At 45.6% G+C, this 18,921-nt stretch overlaps 1 long non-coding RNA gene across 3 annotated transcripts in view; it reads left to right on the plus strand.

Annotated features, from left to right (window-relative positions):
• Window positions 1-18,921, plus strand: part of LOC108497590 — a 62,976-nt gene that overhangs the window by 20,295 nt on the left and 23,760 nt on the right. Inside the window, exons 4-5 of one of the 3 annotated variants that reach the window (XR_001874895.1) lie at window positions 3,344-3,467; window positions 4,404-4,905. The exons of 1 other annotated variant lie outside the window; for it this stretch is intronic. This is a non-coding gene — a long non-coding RNA (uncharacterized LOC108497590). Of the gene's footprint in view, window positions 1-3,343; window positions 3,468-4,403; window positions 4,906-18,921 lie in introns of those variants that run through there. One more of the 3 variants, XR_001874893.1, reaches the window with a different exon arrangement.

The following is an 18,921-nucleotide window of genomic DNA, read 5'->3' on the forward strand; positions in this document are numbered from 1 at the left end:
GCTCTGTGCTGACGGTTTGTCAAGTGAAGGAAGCACAATTTTAGTCAAGAGATCAGCGCTACAGCAGCGCTTGAGCAGAAGTCCCTTCTTTTCCTCCCAGATGGCATTGACATGTAGCCTGAAGGGGCTATCAGGATACAAAGCTAAAGATGGTTAAAGACATTAAAAACTCTACCATATGAGCACTATCTACACCAGGACCATCATCTGGGAGGAAGATTCATCCTGACTTATCAGGCAGAAGTCAGACCTTCTACTGGTGTTATGTAAAGCTGTTGAGACAAAGGTATATTTGAGGTAGATGAAAAATATATATTACTGCTACTATCCATGGCTTTTCTAGTAGATCTTCATTAACTCCTGAAAAACTATGACCAATAAATGTAATGATCTGCCTTCCCTTTTCTTTCTGGGTGAAAGACAGCTCCTGTAGAGTGTTTATCAATGCAGGCAAGGAGTGGCTTGAGCCTTTCCTGTCTAACTCCACTTCCCAGCAAGGTACTGAATGCATCCTCTTCCTCACAGGGCCACCAGTGTTTCCCTGATCCTGACAGGGCTCCTGTTAATGATAAACATTGCAGTCAGGCTAGGATTATAAATCTTGCCACAGGATGGAGGGAATTTGAATTTCTGCATTCCTTGGATTTGGTATTGTGTAAGTTGCTGTAATTAACTTGCACAGAGAATGGGCTTAATAACATTTCATTATTTAATAAGCTGGACAGCCTTTTCGTAACATGGGTGCAGCTGGAGGGATAGAAAACCACAAAGAGAGGAGTCCACCTGCAGGAAAATATCCTCTGCTTCCCCCAAAAGCGATAAAAATATCAATACTATTGACACAACCCCTAATTAAAAATGACTGCCATAATCACACATATCATAGCCGTCGGACATTAGTTTGGATTAAACATATACAGTGAGATGTGCTGCATGTGTTTTCCAAGGGAAGACAGGGCTGGATGATGGTATCTCCTGTACATCCAAGCAAGAGCAGAAGAAGGATGCTTCAGCTCCTACACACGGGCTGCTTATTTGCCACCCTTCCTGGTGAACGGCGACCGCCTGCACAGCCTGAGCTATTTGCAACCACGAGATAAAACGTGTCCACGTGAACTTCTTTGGCTGAGGTTTAAAGCAGACGTCCTTTCCTTTGTGTCTGACGTGGCCAGACAGCAGGCGCGTGGCTGGTCGTAGCAGCTTGGCGGGTTCATGCATTACCTCAGCTACTGCAGCAGTGCTGAGGTGTAGTAGCACCCAGCCTGGGGTGTGGATAAGTCCTCCTTTCTCTCACAAGGAATAAAAGCCTTCGTTTTGGGGTATTCAGCAAACAGAACTACAACAGAAAACAGCTTGTCACTGCTCCATGTAAATTAACTTATGCAGTTGGTCTGCCTGGATTGGACATGGATTTAATGGTTGGACTCGATGATCTTAGAGGTCTTTTCCAACCTAAATGACTCTACAATTCTGTGACAGGCTCCCTATTTTAATGTTCAACTGCTCTTACCTTATGCTTGTTCTACCAGTGTATGCCCAGGAATCTCAGCTGGCTTATAGGCACTTGTCTTTTATTCTACAACACCAAAAATAAACACTGTGATCTTCCATATAGTCCTGGGGCTGAAAGGTAGGATTGCACCACAGAGCTGGGGCTGAGCCCACAAGCACCATCTGCTACAGGAAGGCTACAATGAGCTGAGTAACCCAGTGATGGGAGCAGAGCATGGCCAGTCTTCTCTTGAAGGTACCAGAGACTCAGCACCAAGGGCTTCTTTTCCACATCCATGTGGGATAGGTATTTCACATCTCTTAGCACCTCCCTCAGACAACATCTGCCTCCAGTTCTTTCTGCCCACCCCTCCTGTAAATTATTTTGTGCAGTACCTTACAGGTGGCTTCTGCTTTCTCCTGCATAGTGGGAGAGGGAGAGGGAAAAGAGTGAGAGTGAGAGGGGAAGAGATTTGAAACTATTTCCCAAATATGCAAGTGTCCAGCCACGAGCTGATATCCTGTCAGGGGTAAGAGATGGCCCTGTGCCACACTTGCTTCTCAGTGCTGGGAAAGCAGTTGTTTTCTATTGCCCTTTTGTGGATCACCTGGAAAGTAAAGGCATAATCCATCTTTCCATGGTGAGGACCATGGTCCTGTGAGCCAAAAAAAGCCTATGAAGGATAAAACCTGGGATAACCCTTTGTGCTGGGATATCTGTCAGTCATAGAAAGAAGCAGGAGAAGAAACAGAAAAACCAAAACTGTGCCATTTGTTCCATAGGGCAGTGTTCAACAGCCAGCACTTGCCAAATTTAATAATCCTGATCTCAAACCCATCATTGTGTAGGCTTAAGTGTTGTATCCTTTAAAGCAGATGATAGAGTGTGAAAAAAAAAAAAAGGGATTTGGAGATACCAGGAAACAGCCAGAAATTAGCCAACAGCCTGGCAGAGACTAAAAGCAACTCCAGACACTGTATCTCTTATACCTGGGAGAAAAGTTCAATCTGGAACCAGAACTTCTGCATCATGGCTCAGGTCCATTGCCGGCAACTGCAGAGGATTTATCTGGTGATTACACTCAGCCTGACTTTGCAGATTCTCCCTTGACACCCCAGGAAGCCTCACCTGCGTTGGGGCTGCTGGGGAGCCAGTGCTTGATGAAACCTCCCCGTCGATCTGCCGGCAATTCCTCCAGGATTCAGCCAATGTCCACTGCAGCAACACTGCCAGGTCTTGGGGCTGGTAATGGGGTGTCAGACCATGTAGTGCAGTTAGGAAGGTGTCTTGTCCCTTGTTTTAGACACTGTTGGTCTCCAGGACTCTCCTGCTTGCGGTTGTGAGTGCTGTTCGGAATTTCAAGTAGGGTGAGGCTGGAAGAACTCAGTGGTTTGCTGCTTATGCTGATGCTGATGGATTCAAGTACATGACTTTATGAGAAAGCTTCATCTCCTGCAAGGGAATCTGGAGCTAAGTCTGGTGTAACACCTTCACTTCACTTTGGGGATGAGCATTTCATTCTCAACCGCTTTGGAAGTGCTAAAGACTTCACAATAATACCTTTTCATCATTTTAAAACTTCAATTGTTACACGCTGTTTGCAGTGTCACACTGGAAAATTTACCGTGGGGTGTGAGGAGGTTTTTAAGTGTGGACAAGATTGATTCATAGGTGGATTAATCTGATGCATCTTTTAAATGGAAAACTGACATAATTTTCCATCAGAGACCCACTAATAAAACGCATTTACTTGGTTAATCCATTTTTTTCCTGTACTAAGTGCACTATATAAGGTATAAAAATATCAAATCAATAGCCAATGAGTATATAAAAATGAGACTGAAATTTCAGAAACCATGTGTGAACCATCCTCTCCTGGGCTTCTTGGAGGACTCTGAGTTCTGTTTCTGCTGCTGAAAGCTCCATTCCCAAAGTCTCCCTGGGACAGCGAGGCTGCAAAACCCCAAGTGTCCTTGTAAGTCCCAGAGGAGATTGGGTGCATCGAGCCATCTGCTTCCAGGGGTCTGGTGGCATCAGTTCTCTTGCAACCTTCTCTATTTTTAGAAGTTAATAGTTTGAGGGGGTTGGGTTCTTCTTTATTAGTTTTTTTATTATTATGGCAGAAGGAACTGGATAGGAGAAATGTGTTTAAAAGACAAAGGCATCTTCCAGTACATTTGTGCAAGGAGCCTGTCCCAGCCTGCCAGGGAATCTGCACAAACTCTCCATTTTTATTCTTAGGCTGGAGTAGAGCAGTGTTATTTCAAAGGAAATGCCTGCACAGTCTTCTCTCTGCAAACACTGCAACCATCATTCGATCAGTGCAATTCTCCTGTGTGAGCTAATTTAACAAGCGGTTGCTTTGCAGGCTGTGGAGAATTGCCTCTTACCTAATAATTCTGCTAATTTGCTTAACTTTCCCAGATTGCAAATGGCCCTGCTCTGTGCAAGCAGCTTTCTAAATGAACCCCCAGACAAGTTCTTGACAAGAGCCAAAGGAAAGGTGGATGGCTCAGGAGGTTGAAGCTCAGAGTCTTTTATTTTGACCTTTGGGCCAGCATTCAAATTTGCTTGTTGGGAAAACTGCATTCAGCATGTATTTTCTTCAGGGATTTATGCTACCCTTTTTCTTGTAATTATTCTCACTTGATGTCTTCCATAAATTAAAGATGCTTCTATTAGCGAGCTCCAGTCCTCTCAATTATCTTGCAAAAGTCTCCTTATTTGTGGCTGGGAGCTACACCACCAGGACTGCCATCCCTGCAAAGCTCCTGGTCGGTGGCTACAGGCAGAGAAATAAGGAATGTACATGGGTAATACAAATGTCTGAGCAATCCCAGAAAGAAATGAAAACTGCAGTAAAGGTAAATGTCAGACTATTTAAAGACAATGTTAACTATTGATTTTTTAGAGGAGACTACCTCTTCAAAGGATGGCAAGCATGCCTTCAGATACAGACGAGGCAACCTGGATGGATGGCGGAGTGAGGGAGGCGAGTGATCTGGGAAGACAGAGATTTTCTGGGAGAGCAAAATGAACCCTTGATGAAGCCTTTGGGATTAAAGAGGTGGCTTAGTTCTTTCACAGCATCCACCCTTCAACCCATTTAAGCACCATGCCTTTTCCAAGAAATGAAGGGCAAAGAAGCACTGATAAGCAATAAAGAGATAAGCAGCAAAGTACTCGTTTCACCGGTGTTTCCCAATGAAAAATGAACCCTCAAGCACACCCAGTGATTTGTTGTCTAAGTAGCAAAGCTCACCCAAGTTCCTGATTTTGCTTCCAGCAGAGATGCTCATTGCTCATTCTCACACCCTGGAGCAACTCGGACTCATTATACGGCACTCGCTCTTCCCACCTGCACCTGCCTGGGTGCAGCAAGGACCAGGTTATATATGTACATATACATTTTATATATGTATGTATATATGCTTGCCTTATGGCCCATGCTGTGATATCCCTGCCAAAGCATCCCGGAGCAGATATTCCTGGCCGCGGGCGCCTGCATCTGCAGGGAATTGTTCCTTTCAAGCTGCAGTGCAGAGATGATGCTACACACGGTGCTTTGGGGAAATAGCACGATAAGAATTTAGTGAGGGGATTTAAAGGTCTTCCAAACCTGCATTTTCAAAAAGGGGAACTTCTTAAATCGCAATGGGTGTTTTGGAACAGAAGGAATGAAAGATCTAATCCGGGGAAGTGTAATGTCAGTGAGGGCAAATTAAGTTTGCATTTGGGTACAAACCCTCTTTTAGAGGCTAATTTGGGTGTTAAAAAAAAAAAATTATGCATATCTACAAAGCAAAGGGAATTGGTGATGCTGGGGGGTCACTAATGGCTTTGGCAGGTTTTGACAGGGTACAGGAGAGGAAAAGACCCTCCCAGTGCCTTCTGTCTCTATGAATCTTTTGGGTGCTTCAGTTTGAAGATCCCCACAGGACTTGTAACTCCAGCTCCCCTTCTTTGGCAGCCGCTCGAGGTGCAGAAAACCCTGGTTCCTGGTAGATCCTAAGCACAGCACAATATTGTATTACTGCTTGGGGTAACCTTTGGTTTAGATGTATTATTTCAGTAAGGAGGTCTTCAGACAGTGTTAAATGACAGATGATACAATTTTTTGAATGCGAGATTCATCTGAATTTTATTTTCTGATGTTTTGACTCATTGACTTGATGTCTCTCTATTATGCACACACCTCTGGAGATGTTGCTGGCAATGATTATGCATAGCATTGAGTTAGTGAATAAAACCACTCCAGGAACTGTTTTACAGATCACAGTATTGTTTTCCCTATAATTGTCCCACAAATGGTGGAAGTTATATGGAGAGAGCAGCATGCTCTGACAGAGTGCATATTTTTGCAGTGTGTATCAGATCTCACTTTGGCTTCTGAGACTTATTTCTGATGGTTCTTGGGGATTTAACTTTAAGACCAATATATTTTAGTATCCATATACGCTCCACTGTTCATGTCATCCGGCAGCAACTGAGGATGAGCTGTCTCCTTAATATGGATGAGACACCAATTTATCTAAGTTATCACCACCCAATCTCTCATACATCTCTGCTGTTAACTGCTGTGTTTCTGACATCCATACCCAAACTATCTGCAACTTCTCCTTCAACTGAAACCATAAGTAATTTTTTGGCTGGAAGTTCTTCTTGTGTATATAATGGCTTCTTCATCTCCCAGCTTGAATTCAACCATGAGGTGACAGAATCAGGCTCTGGATACTGCATTTTAAACCCACAAGTCTGCATATGTCCACTCAGCACACTAAAGCACAAGTCAGAGTGTTTTTCCAGCATCTGAAAATATATGACTGAATTAACATGTCCCAGGCTCACTTTGAACAGCGCTGCAGTCCCGTTGTGTACAGCCCCAGCATTTGACTGCAGAGTCAGCAATACTTTCCCCCTTCCTGATGCATTCCCAAACCAGCAAAACTTAGCCCTACTCGTGGTATTCTCTTTATAGAAGGTCCCAGTGGTATTATGTATCAAATAAAGGTCTCATTACTTACATTCTGGTTCCTCCATGCCATTGCTCTCATTAATCATCCTGCTCTTCAAGCCAGTGCTACAAGCAATTAGAACTGTCTCCCTCCACACCCCTAAATTAGAGATTCCCTCCCCTGCAGTCCCCTGGCCCTCTGTGCTGCAGGGGCCACCAACTCACTGGGAACCACTGCTGCTGGCTGGGCCAGTGCTGGATGGCTGGGGGCCTCTTGGCCATGGACTCTGGGCTTGAGTCTTATTGTAAAGAGATGGTCTCCCTTTTCTGCCCAGCCTCATTTTGGGGCACATGGGGGTGCTCTTAGTGCTAAATACCCCAGCACTGCCAGCTTTGTGCCTTGTAGCATCTCTAGATGCAGTCTCCTCCACCAGGTGAAAAGCAAAACTCTGTGGCTGTGCCCCAAATCTGTTGATTTAATCCTTGATTTCCCTGCAAAAAATTGCTGTAAACAATTGAGACCAGGGAATCATCTCCTTCTCCCCCCTTCAAGTTCCCATTGGATTTTATTTCCAGGGAGCTCCAAGGTCAGGCACAGAGATCACCCCAAAGAGTCACACTCTGCATTTCCTGCAGACAGAAGTGCTGCAGCCCCTGCCACCCACCCCTGCTTTCACCACCCACCCCTGCCCTCGCCATGTGGCCACACTGCTCTTTGCAGGGTGGGACCCAGGGAATTTGCTACTTTCTCTGGGTAATATGTTTTTTAGGATCACAAATGACTTACTGAAAGCACTGGGATGTGATTCTCTTTGTGCTGAGGGTGAAATGCAAAAAGGCAGAAGAGCAGGGGAGAGCAGACCCCCCCCTTCCCCTCAGCTCTATGAATTCACCAAATCTGATGGTTTATTCATTTTAATTAGCCTCAGAATTCATATATAAGTGTATATATTTATACATATGAATTCATATAATGACACATAATTAATTTAGAGTTTGGCATTTCCGAACAGGTAATTAAAATAGTTCATTGTTGATTAATCACTTGCAAAATAAATTATTAGCAATATCACTGTTAGCATTATGTTTATTACTACAATTTAGAGAAATTAAGGCAGTTCACTTACATTAAATTAAACATGAAAGCACAGATGTAATATACCCTAGGCAATATCTACTTACTTGGAGAACAAATGTGATGTGTGCATTACAGTACATTTGCTAGGTCATACATCTTGGATGGCCTCTTCATGTCACCACCAGAAACCTAATACCGACACAGAGACGATTCCCATCCCTTTCTGTAAATATAAAAATAGGACCTGCTGGACTTTAGCACTGGCTCTGCACTGCAGTGTGCTCCAGGCAGCTCAGGCAGAACTGGGGATGCTGAAGGCAGCTCGGACCTGCGTGGGATGGAGGGAGACTCTGCAGGAACCTCTGGACCAGGGGAGTGGGGAGATAATGGGGGGCATAAAGAGCCACATCAAATTCATAGAAACACAGAAATGGTTTGTGTTGGAAGAGACCTTAAAGATCATCTAGTCCAATCCCACCCCAAAACCACTAGTGGGAAAGAAAATCAAATTCTTCGTTCCTCAGCAGGACCCTGGGCCACAATTATGAGCCAGATTATAGCCAAACTGCACAGAAATGGGATAAATCTCAGCCTGACTCTATGAGGTGCTAAAGGCTTTAACAGATCATTTCAGTAAAAGTTGAATTTCATTTTAAGCAGCTCTCTGCTGGGGCGAGGAGACATTTCCCTTTCCTGTAGGGAAATAGGTAACCCTAGCTTTTGACAAGTGTTTTGTCTGGAGGGCATTCAGCTTGGACTTTAAGGAAGCAATAGGGAGAAGCCAGTAGAGATGAAGAGGACACAGATCACCTCATGACATATTTTCTGGATCTGTCTCTCTGTGGTTTTATAGCTATGGGAAATAATCTATAATTAGGTGTATAAAATAGCTCTCTGATCTCTTTGCTTCTGGCCCAAAAGAGCACAAAATTGATAACTCAATTATCGCTGCTGGAAATACAAATAAATTAAAAGCACCTGGTGGGGGGAACTCTAAGGGAGGGACACCCGTGCAGCAGAGAGGATGCTGCTCTTTAATTTGAGCTCAGAGGCAATTAAAGCCCTGGGGCTGGAGCAGGGGTGGGGGAGACTGAGCTCTTAGTTCTCAGATACACGGGATAGTCACAGCCAGTGTGAGGGTGATACCACCTTCTCAACCCAGGGGCAAAGTCAGGGGGAAGCTTTGGAAGTGGTGACATTCTTCTGGAAGAGAGTGACTTGTTGAATGACCAGTGAGCTTAACAAAGTTATGGGGTGAGGAAAAGCAGGGTTGGGTTTTAACAGCTTTCGGCATAAGAAAATAATTAGTCCCTAATCCTGTCGCCAGCAAATTCCTGGCAGTTTTTGTTCTGAATTTACAAGCTGAGCAATGTAGGATATTGAGGGTCTTCTTCACTTTTTGCCAAGTCATCTAGCATTGACAAAAACTCCTCTCTCCACTGAGGCTTGTTTTTAATGACTCCTGTGCTGAATTAACAGTCTACACCGGTGTGACAATGACAACAGTCACTAATGACCATTCTGTTTGTCTAAGCCACATGCTGAGCACTGATTTCAGTCCCTGCCACAGACTCTTTTTGCAAAAAGGCTTCTGGGTCTTTTTAAGCAATTTAAAATGTGTAGGATGAGCTGGCCTGTCCATCCCTGCTCTGTTGATATTCTGCTGCCTGGAAGTGTCCTTGAGTCAACAATGAGCACCTGTAGGGAGGTGTGACCTGGAATGATGTGAGGAGCAGGAAGAGAAAAACCTTTGAAATTACATATATCCAGTTCTGATGACCCACACAGTAACCAGTGAAATTATATTTAAACAATCTGCCCTTTGATGCATCCTCTGCCAGACCAGAAGGGCAAGTGCAGTTTTGCGGAAAGGTCTGGTTTTATTAGGCAACACACTTTGTGACCCCATGGAGAGTGTGTGATGGTGCTGACACATGGAATACGTGCAGGTACTATTTTAAAAAGAAAAGGAAAAGGACTCCAGACGATTCCCAAACTTTGTGTCAAAATCATTCCACTGTATTACATTGAATGGGACGTTTTTATCCATGAAATTGTTTCTTCGATGAGGGAGGACATTGTTTAGCTTTGTGTAGTGCTATTGCACGGTCCAAATGATGCAAACCCCAGCTCTTCTCATCCCAGGCACTGTTCCTTCTGCTCACCCTCCCCATAGGCATGTGCTGCTTTTCTGCCAGAGCAAACCAGGGCACCAGAATAATATTCACTTTGTGAATGTGACAGGTTTTTATTTAGGCAGCAGTGCAGCCCCCGAAGAAGCCGGGTGCACATCATCCTTCCTGTGCCCGTTGCATGAGGCAGGTGTTAGAGTAATTCCATCTGAAAGCTTTTAGTTCCCGTAACTGATGATTTATATTTGTGCTGTAATGACCAGATACGGCAATAATAGTAAGGATTTAATTGTTTTAATGAAAGTAGCTTTTTCTGCGTTCAAATCAATTTGCTAAGTTTGGATGATGGAATATAAGGCTGCATTTGGCTGTGCTTTTCGTGTGCCCTGAACAAAAAGGTGCAAGCCATTTCAAAAGAGCTAGCTTGGCATAGTGAAACTTTTAATATCTGCAAAACGGCAATAGGAACAGCCCAACCTGAAGAAAACAGATTTTACAGGAATTACAGTCTCACTGTCACATTTGTAAAAGGGACACATGCATTTTTCAGATCTTTGCACATTAATGGCTGTATTTGATTCAAAATACAGTCAGTGAACCCTCAGTAAATGGAATTAAATGGTATGTGTCTGATTTGAGGGTGACAATCCAGCAATTGTTTCTTGTTTGAATTACTACCTGCGTGGCTGGGCACAGCGGTAATTGAAACTATAATGTTTCATTCCTCTTTAGGTATAATTTATCTGAAAAGTTCATTCACTGCTATTCTATTCCCCTTCCTGAAACCTCTCCCCTTAACATTACTGTGCTCTTGGGGTCTGCATCCTTGCTGTGTGCCCAGATTTTGATCTGTTTTGGGCTTGACAATTCAAGCACGTGAGATATCCGTGTTTCCCTGGACCAGCCCCATCTGCCCCCTCTTGCTTTGGCCATGAGTGACTGACTGGGGGCTTGGCTGCTGCACAGGGCTCCACTTATCCAGCCCCAGATCTCTGCTTTGCCTTTGGCTCAGAGTTCAGGTCAGCATATCCTTACAGGGTTCTTCAAATTCCCCTTCAAAGCCAAGAATTTGCAGTGGCTTTGAGAACATCTTATTTTGTGTGACCACGATTATTGGCTGCAGGATCTGGACCTGCTTGTACAGTGATAGCTGTAAATGGAGAGGTAGCAAGGGCTGCTCTTCCTTCCATCTGTGCCTGGTTTTATGGCTTTATGTGGTTCTTACACACTGTACTGAGGTGGCTGTGGCAGTGCTGTGCATCTGCAAGGGGTAACAAATAGATTGCCTTTCTCTCGACACTCCCCATTTATAAGCAATTTCTAGTCTGTTTTCATCCAATATTGATAAACAGAAGAAAGTGGAACGTATTTGATTCATCCATAAAGTCTGACATTTCCAAAGATGGAATCAAATTATCCTCCTCATCTGTCTGCAGATCTCTGGATTACTCGCTAGGTACAACTTTATGCCCGCAGAGTAATGACACCCAGTAATGACATCTGATTTCAGAGATTCCACAACGAGCCGGTCTAAGACAAACGGGGTTATTTTGCTCAGAAATAATACGTAACACAAAGCCAGAGTCTGTGTCCCAGGATGATAGCACTTCTTTCTTCCATGGGAAACCTCTGGGAAGCCCTTGTCAGGACTGGGGCATGTTCTTGGCATAGGCACTTCTACAAAGGCATTTGCATCTTCTTGAGTTGCTGTCACTGCCTGTAGTCTGGTTGTGATTCAGGGTGGCGAACCTTGGATTTTATCCTAGATTTTGGGGTGATTTAGATGAAAATTCCATGTGCATATTGTCTGGGAACATGATGGTGCTGTGAGGAATTGCAGGGAGAGGCAGAGCTCTCCACTGCCCGCAGACACAGAGGGGTGGAAGGAAGAACAAAGAAGAGATCATAGGAAAGAAGATAATGAGGTTTAAAGGATAATTAAGGCTGCTGGTTCCCAAACACCACAGTGCTCATAGCTGGGCTGGTGAGCCCAGGGGAAAACCAAGTGCTGGAGCAAAGCTGGCTGCTGGGGGGAGGCTGCAAACCTGTAAATGCCACTGCAGGGAGGGTCCTCAGCTCCTCCAAGCCCCAGAGCTGCTCCCTGTCTCTGGGCACAAGATGCACAGAGATGCTCATCCTCTGGGATGCATTCATGGCATTGATCTGCCAACCTTCACCTCCACCAGGGAATCCTGGCACCTTGACAAAGTATTTGTGTTTGAAACTAGGCTGAGCTAAGATGGGTGGGGAATAGCAATGAGCAAGGACAGACTGGCATCTAAATGTGAAAGGAGCCTGGCAGCCCACAAAGAGAAAGATGGGGAAGGGAAGGGGTGGGGATGGAATGAGATGAAGCACCTGGAGGACAAGAGAAGGGAACATGTCACCCAAAGGTAGAGGAGGACAGGTCCTCCCTGAGGAATTCTCTTGAGTTTCCATACCAGCACCAGGAGGACTCCTTGGTCCCTGTGGTGATGGCAGATCAGCAGAAGGAAAGTTTTCTTCCATCCTCTTCTGGACCCAAAGGCTCTTGAGTTTCCCCTTCCTAAGTCAGTGATGTCACATCCACCAGCACAGGGAATCACAGGGCTCTCAGTGGGCTGGAATGTAGTAACTGTGTTGGGCAGAGGGAGAAATTCCCACCCTGGCTCTGGCACTATTTTCTCTGTCCAAACCCCCAGCAGCAAAAGCAATACCAGCCGCCTCCAATGGGAATTTCACCCAAAATGAGACCTCCAGAGTCAGTCTACAATGCTCTCCCACTCCTTCCATACTTTCCTACACAAACATACAGACTTTGTTAGGGGTTTTACTTCCCCAGGCCCAGAGTCACAACCATGCCAATTAAAACCAACCCCTTGCATTTTCAAGTTTACCTACTAAATTTTTTTTTTTTTTTGCTTGCCTTAGAGTACAGGACAAATAATTAGAGCTAGTGGCTTCATTTCTCAAAATAAAACTAGGATTTGTGAGTGCCAGGGGACGTTAGCAGTGCTGGAAGGGAAAGTAATTGACATTCTCTTAGGGAAACCTCTTCAAAAATTTGGACCCTGGTTGCTTTGAATTTATTGTCAGTGGTACAATACAAGCAGGGAAGATGATAATCCCTGCAAGCAAACAAACAGCACAACCAAAAGCAGCCAAAGCAGAAGTTCATCCCTGTGTGTCTGATGGCTGTGACCTGCTGATCTTCCAGCTCTTTTATACAAACCATGATGTTAAAGGCATTACAATTCAAAAAGAAAAAGCCAATAAAATTCTTCTAAATGGAACTGGAAGGTCTCATCAGCAAACCCAGGACCCTCAGGTGAAGCCCAGGAGGGGTTGAGTGCTCGGCCATCCCTGGGGTGCTGTGGGGGACGTAGTTGCCTGAGTGAAGGCTGCCCCAGGGTGTCCCAAAACACTGCAGAGAACTCCCTCAGTGGTACACAGTGCTGATCAACTGCAGGCTCCCCTGGGCTTGCCAGGATTTCCAGAGAAATGATAAAGAGAATTTGTGTGGCATTCCACACCCCAGCATGGTGAGAGGAGAGCCTGTCTGCTCCCCAGCCCGCATGCCATAGATAAATAAATATCTATATATGATATATATAGATAGATATGCACCCACTCTGCTGCAAATGTGGTGTATATGTGCCAGGTGCACAGCACAGCCTTGATTAACCCTTGCCTGGGTCACCCTCTTCTTGCAACAAAATGTGCATTAAATGATACCCTCAGGAGAGGATTTTGCACCAGCCTCTCGGCAGCTCCTGCTTAAAGGGCAGCTCTCATGTCCTGCAGTTGGGATATTTCCAAAAGGGAATAAATTGTTGTTTCTTATTCCAGTTCCCCTGTTACAAACTGCCCAGTTTTTCTGAGATGGACATTCAGTGTCAGCTCTTGCACCAGGGCTTTGCAGTCCCTGCAGTCCAGCCTTCCTGGGATGTTCTGCTGCTAGTTGGGTTGAAGCAAAGACTCAACCCAACTAGCTCATTCATCTGGATTTACAGAAGCACTTGCAGTGCCCTGAGGACCAAACTGTTGCAAAATTAATAAAAAAAAAATTAAAAAAAAATCTAGATCAAAACAGGGCAGCCCACAATAACACAGCCCCCAAACCCCTGTGGTATCAGATCCTCCAATCCCGCAGCAGCAGGGGCTGGGGAAGGCATTTGCTGAGTCCTGGGGCGCAGTGACCTTCGGACAGGCTGGGCAGGGAGCAGTGCTCAGGGCTGTGAGACCTTGTAACAACTCTAGCTCCCCCTTCCCCACCTACAAAGGCTTTTGGGGAGCTTTCCAGTGACTCCCCTTCATCTGCTCATTTACGAGGGGCAGAGAACAGCCTCTTCCCTGTCCTGCTCCCTGCCCCAGACTGCACAAGCCTTTTGACATTGCCACGTCTTCACCACTCACAACCTGAAGGACCACACACTTCTTTTCCACCCCGCAGCTCTCTTTTCCCTTCCGGTGATTCTGTAAAAGGACGTCTCCTACCCTCCCCTCGTTGTACCTCCTGCTTCCAAATCGCAATTGTGTGTCTTGTGGTTTAGCTGCCGCCCAGAGCGCAGCGGCTATGGTGCATTTAAATAGCTGATTTTTTCAGGATCTGATTCAGGTCTTGCCTCCAGTGATATCAGCCTGGCTGCTGCAGTGGGAACACTGTGTTAAATGTGTTGAAGTGAAGGAGAAGAACACTTGGGAGCATCAGGTGCGGCACAGGGACGGGGCTGGCAGGCGGCACCTTGGTTCCCTTCCACCCGCGCTGCCCTGGCCTGCCTAAATTTGGTGCGTGCCCTGAACCCAAAGCAATGTCTGCCCTCCTGGGCTGCCGAGCTTCTCCCTGGAGAGAAGGAGTTCGTCTCATCCCCGGTGGTGTCACGAACACCCCCTTCTGCCTCCGGCTCAAATGCCAAGGTGCTGCCGTGATATCGTGCCCATAATCCCTGGATGTTTTTTCCTGCTCCCAAGGCACACATGCACTTGTGACCTCTCCATGCCCTGTCCCCTTGGCCTGAGGATATGAAGCGCTAAGAATTTTGGGTGTAGTTAAATGTCTCCACAAGGCTTAGCAGGGGAGGGCAGACAGAGGGGTTATCCATGGCTATCAGTGCCAAGGAGCTGGTTGTATCCTGATGCTTTCCACTGACCTGAGAGGGAGACATGGAAGAGAGGGGGAGCCTGGCATTTCAGATGCAGCTGGTCCCCGTGACCCTGCACAACGTGCACACTGGGGAGAGGGTGTACCACCATTCTCCATCTGACTGGAGCTCCAGGTGTGCTTTGGAAATTCAGTGAAATTATGATTCAGAAAGTAAATTAAAATCTAAACTAAAATTGGAAATTTTGAATTTTAAATGAAAAAAAATCTAGAAAGAGCCTGGGAGGCACTTTATTTCTGGTTATCTGAAGCTCTTATGCCATGGAAAAGTGTCTGTGGGGAGCCAGGCATAGGGCAGGACGTCTCCAGCAACATTTAGCTCCAGTTACAAAGATTGCTTGAGACCCTCAGCATGCTGCTGGCACCACAGGCTCCTGCTCCAGGCTGTGAGCAGGAAGGGGCTGATCCTGCAGTGCAAACCCTGTCGAAATCATTGGGAAGGTCATGCTGTGGAGCTGGGCTGTGCCCAGGGAAGGAGCAGAGCATCCCGTGATGGGGCAGAGCTACGGTGCCCCTTGCCCACCTGCAGCCAGGACACGCAGGGCACAGCTGCCCGTGGAGCCACCACTGCTGTCACCAGAGGCCACACAGGTCCCGTGGTGGCTGTGCTGGCTGGGGTCTGGCCACCACATGCTCACACATAATTCCCGACCCCAAGTCGAAAGTATAATTCTTTCTGCCACATCTGACATTTAGCTGTGCACAGATCCTTGCCAGGAAATTGCCATCGTTTCAGTTCTGCTCCCAGCTACCTTTCTGATTTATATTTTTGTTTTTATCCAATTTTTCTGACTTGTTTTGGTAGGGTGGACAAAATGTTCTCACTCAAGACAGATGACAGTTTGCCGATAAGAGGAGCAACTTATCACCAACAGCTCCAATTCTTTCTCAAATGCTTAGTCTGTTGGAACAGCTTTAAAGTCTAATGTGATATCACAGGTTAGCCCCAAATCTGCTTCCCCTTCTGTATTTCATACTATATGTCTCAGAGCATCACTCCTTTTAAAACAAAACATTTCAATCTTTTTCAGATCATTTTTGGTTTCTTCACTTTTTTTTCCCTCTTCTTAATTTAACTATTTCAAAAATTCTTTTGGTATGGCAAATAAAATAAACACCATAGATGAGTGACCTCTTGGAAGCTTGGTGTCCTTGAGTCTAACTTTAGAAATCATTTGTCACAGGCACAGAAATGTGCACTGCAATCAGAATTAGCTGCCAGAATTTTTTTTTCAAACAATGATATTGTAATTTGAGTGGCATTCTTGATAATAGTTCAGGTACTCCATCCTTCTCCTCATCCCCAGCAAACCATACACTAAAAAAATAAAATTTCGTTCTTATTCTGATTTTAATTTTTTTTTTTTTTTTTTTTTTTTTTTTTTTTTTTTTTTTTGTTATTTATCATCTGGAAAATAAATGAGAGGGAAAAGAGAGACAAGGAAGTTTAACAGCTTTCAGATCTGGAGATAAGCCCAGTAGGCTAAGAGGGTATTATACAGCTGGGTTTAGTTCAGCAAAAAGAGGACATTCTATGAGAACTGGGTGAATAATTTGCAATTAGTAATTTGGAACAGAAATATCCAGGTTATTTTGACACTTTTAGCTTTATGGAGTGAAATGCCCTCTTCTGCTCGTGGTTTGTATGCTACCAAAATACAACATGCTCTGATCGGTGCTTTCACTGCTTGAAATTGTAGATTTTGTAGCAGAATTACTTTTGATCTGCAGATGTTTTATTTCCATCTGACCATTTATGGCTGATGCTCAGGATGCATTGGTGCTTTGCACGGGACACAGGATGCACTGGAGTCTGTGAAGGGATAAGCCCCTGGGCACAGGTCCTGTATCGATCCGTGAGGAGCTCCATTGGATTGCTCCCTCTGCCCTCCATTAAATAGATACTTTCAATTTTTATACATCAGCACAACCCCCAGTCACTGAAACCGCCCTGTGAGTCTGCAAGTACCAGAGTGACGGAGTAACCACGCTCCAGAGATCCCAGCTGGGTGCACATCAGCTGCAGGACAGCACAGGGGGATGGGGAACATCATCTTCCGTGGGTGCAGGGTCAGTCATTGCACCGCAGAAAGATCCTGAAATCCTTTTGGGAGCTCCTCCCCTTGTTCAGAGTGACTGTGGGTGGGTTTGCATCACCCCAGGGTACAGGGGTGGGAAGAGCACATTCCTGAACACTGGATTTGGATCATGGGTGAGAACTGTACAGAGAACTCACTTGAATTGATACATCTTTTCTGAAAAGCCTCTGGATTTGTAGTATATCTGAGAGCAGGAGAGAGAGTTGCTGAAATTAGGGTTGCTGAAGCAGCTGCACGGTGGTTGCTCAGGGGTCAGGTCTCTTGGAGGATTTTGGCAGCCCATTTTGAAATCTTGAAAGATCTTTTTGGGACTCAAAATACAACTGCCAGCCTTCCTGGATAATCAGATCACTGCAGACACCTCTCATATGTATTTGGAAGGAAGGTGTTCAGTGAAAAGCAAAGCTGCCTGACCCCACTGGCCGCACAGGGCCAGGGGAGGGTTCATTTCTCAGACGTGTCAGGGCATTGCTCCAAGGTGTGTCTGGAAAGCAGCTGCTCCTGAGCAGTACTAACCTCTCCCAGAGGGGATTCCACAGCTGCTCCCTGGATGATGCAAAGGGGGGCTGAGCATCCTGGAAGGCACAAAATCTGTGGATCCTGCCATGGCAGGGACCTTGTGAGCCCCAGCCCACAGCTGTCCTGCACAGCATCACAAACCTCTCCCAAGGTCAAATCCCCTCGGGCAGCATGATGGAGCCTCCTGGGACTCCTAAGACTAACAAAGCTTGAAATTCAGGTCTAAACACGTGTATAGCCAACAAGGTGCCTCTTTCACACCCGACTTGGACCCAGAAATGGGGCACATGATGTCTTGTAAGAGCACAAGCTTCATTTTCCCTGTGATTGAAACCCCCCCCAGCACTGGCAGCTCCCCCTGTGACTTCCCAGGCCCCATGTGTGCAGAGGGAATTGAAGGAGACACTTTCACATCTCTGTGTGATGGAGTTATCCTCCTTCCAGTAAATAAATGTCTGTGTGTGCACTTCTAGCCTGTATCTGAAGAGGAGATACCATGTGCCTGGCTCTTACAATATTTCATCCTCCTGGAGGGAAAATATGATAGGAAAAGCCTAAAAATTAAAAAAAGACAAAGTGAACAGCCATACCTAACATCTTTTTCAGCACAATCCACCCAATTATTTTTCTTTCTCTAGCTATTTTAATTTTAAAGCTTCCTCCCAATGTAGGTCCCAGGTCACTGGGGCATTAGTGTGCTCCTGAAGTCCCTCAACTTTAAAACATATCCCACGGAAAGGACACTAATCATCTCTTGCATCTTCAACAGAAGATACAGTATTTTATCTGGGATCCTGAGTGTGCCTATAAATATCAGCCAGGGAAGCACTCAATCCATTACAGAAATGGGTAACCTAAATTATGGAGCTGACCGGGGCTCAGCCACGGTTAATCTTTGTAGTGGGAGGGAGCTGGAGCAAAATCTGTGTATAGGTGAGATGGCAGGAGGTCCAGAGGATATGTGCAGTGCAGACACCAGGGAAAGGTGTTCCCATAAAAATGTCCAGAATAATCCCATTTTCTCCAGGTTGTCTCACAGCCCCATGGGCACCTCAGGAGAGAGATACCTGCACAAGCAAGCGGTGATGGCTGTTCCAGAGGTGTGAGGGTAGAGGACACATCTGGAGGAGACCCTTCAGAAAATTAGACGACCAAAAGCCTATTTCTCAGCCCTTCTGATGGTGGTGGGTGCTGGATGGGTGACCTCAGCAAAGAGAAAGCAGGTGATCTGCTTGCTGTTGCACTGTGTCTAGATCACGGGTGTAGACCTCCTGAAATACAACTAAATTCAAAACATAATGGCGTTTCCAATACTTTGATTTTCATTACCCTAAAAAGAATGTTTTCAAGGCACTGCTTCTCAGAGAGGGCAAACCTGTGCAACAGTCCAAAACCTTTTTTGAAGCGGAGTGGTCTGTGGGTCAGGCTGAAGAGGTCTCTCTTCTTCCCCAAAACCAGTCTGGGGTCCCTCTGCAAACCCCAGGGCAGATGCTCACCTGCAAACACT

Source organism: Lepidothrix coronata, unplaced genomic scaffold (genome assembly GCF_001604755.1).
Source record: "Lepidothrix coronata isolate B3197 unplaced genomic scaffold, Lepidothrix_coronata-1.0 Scaffold49, whole genome shotgun sequence".
Classification (NCBI taxonomy): domain Eukaryota; kingdom Metazoa; phylum Chordata; class Aves; order Passeriformes; family Pipridae; genus Lepidothrix; species Lepidothrix coronata.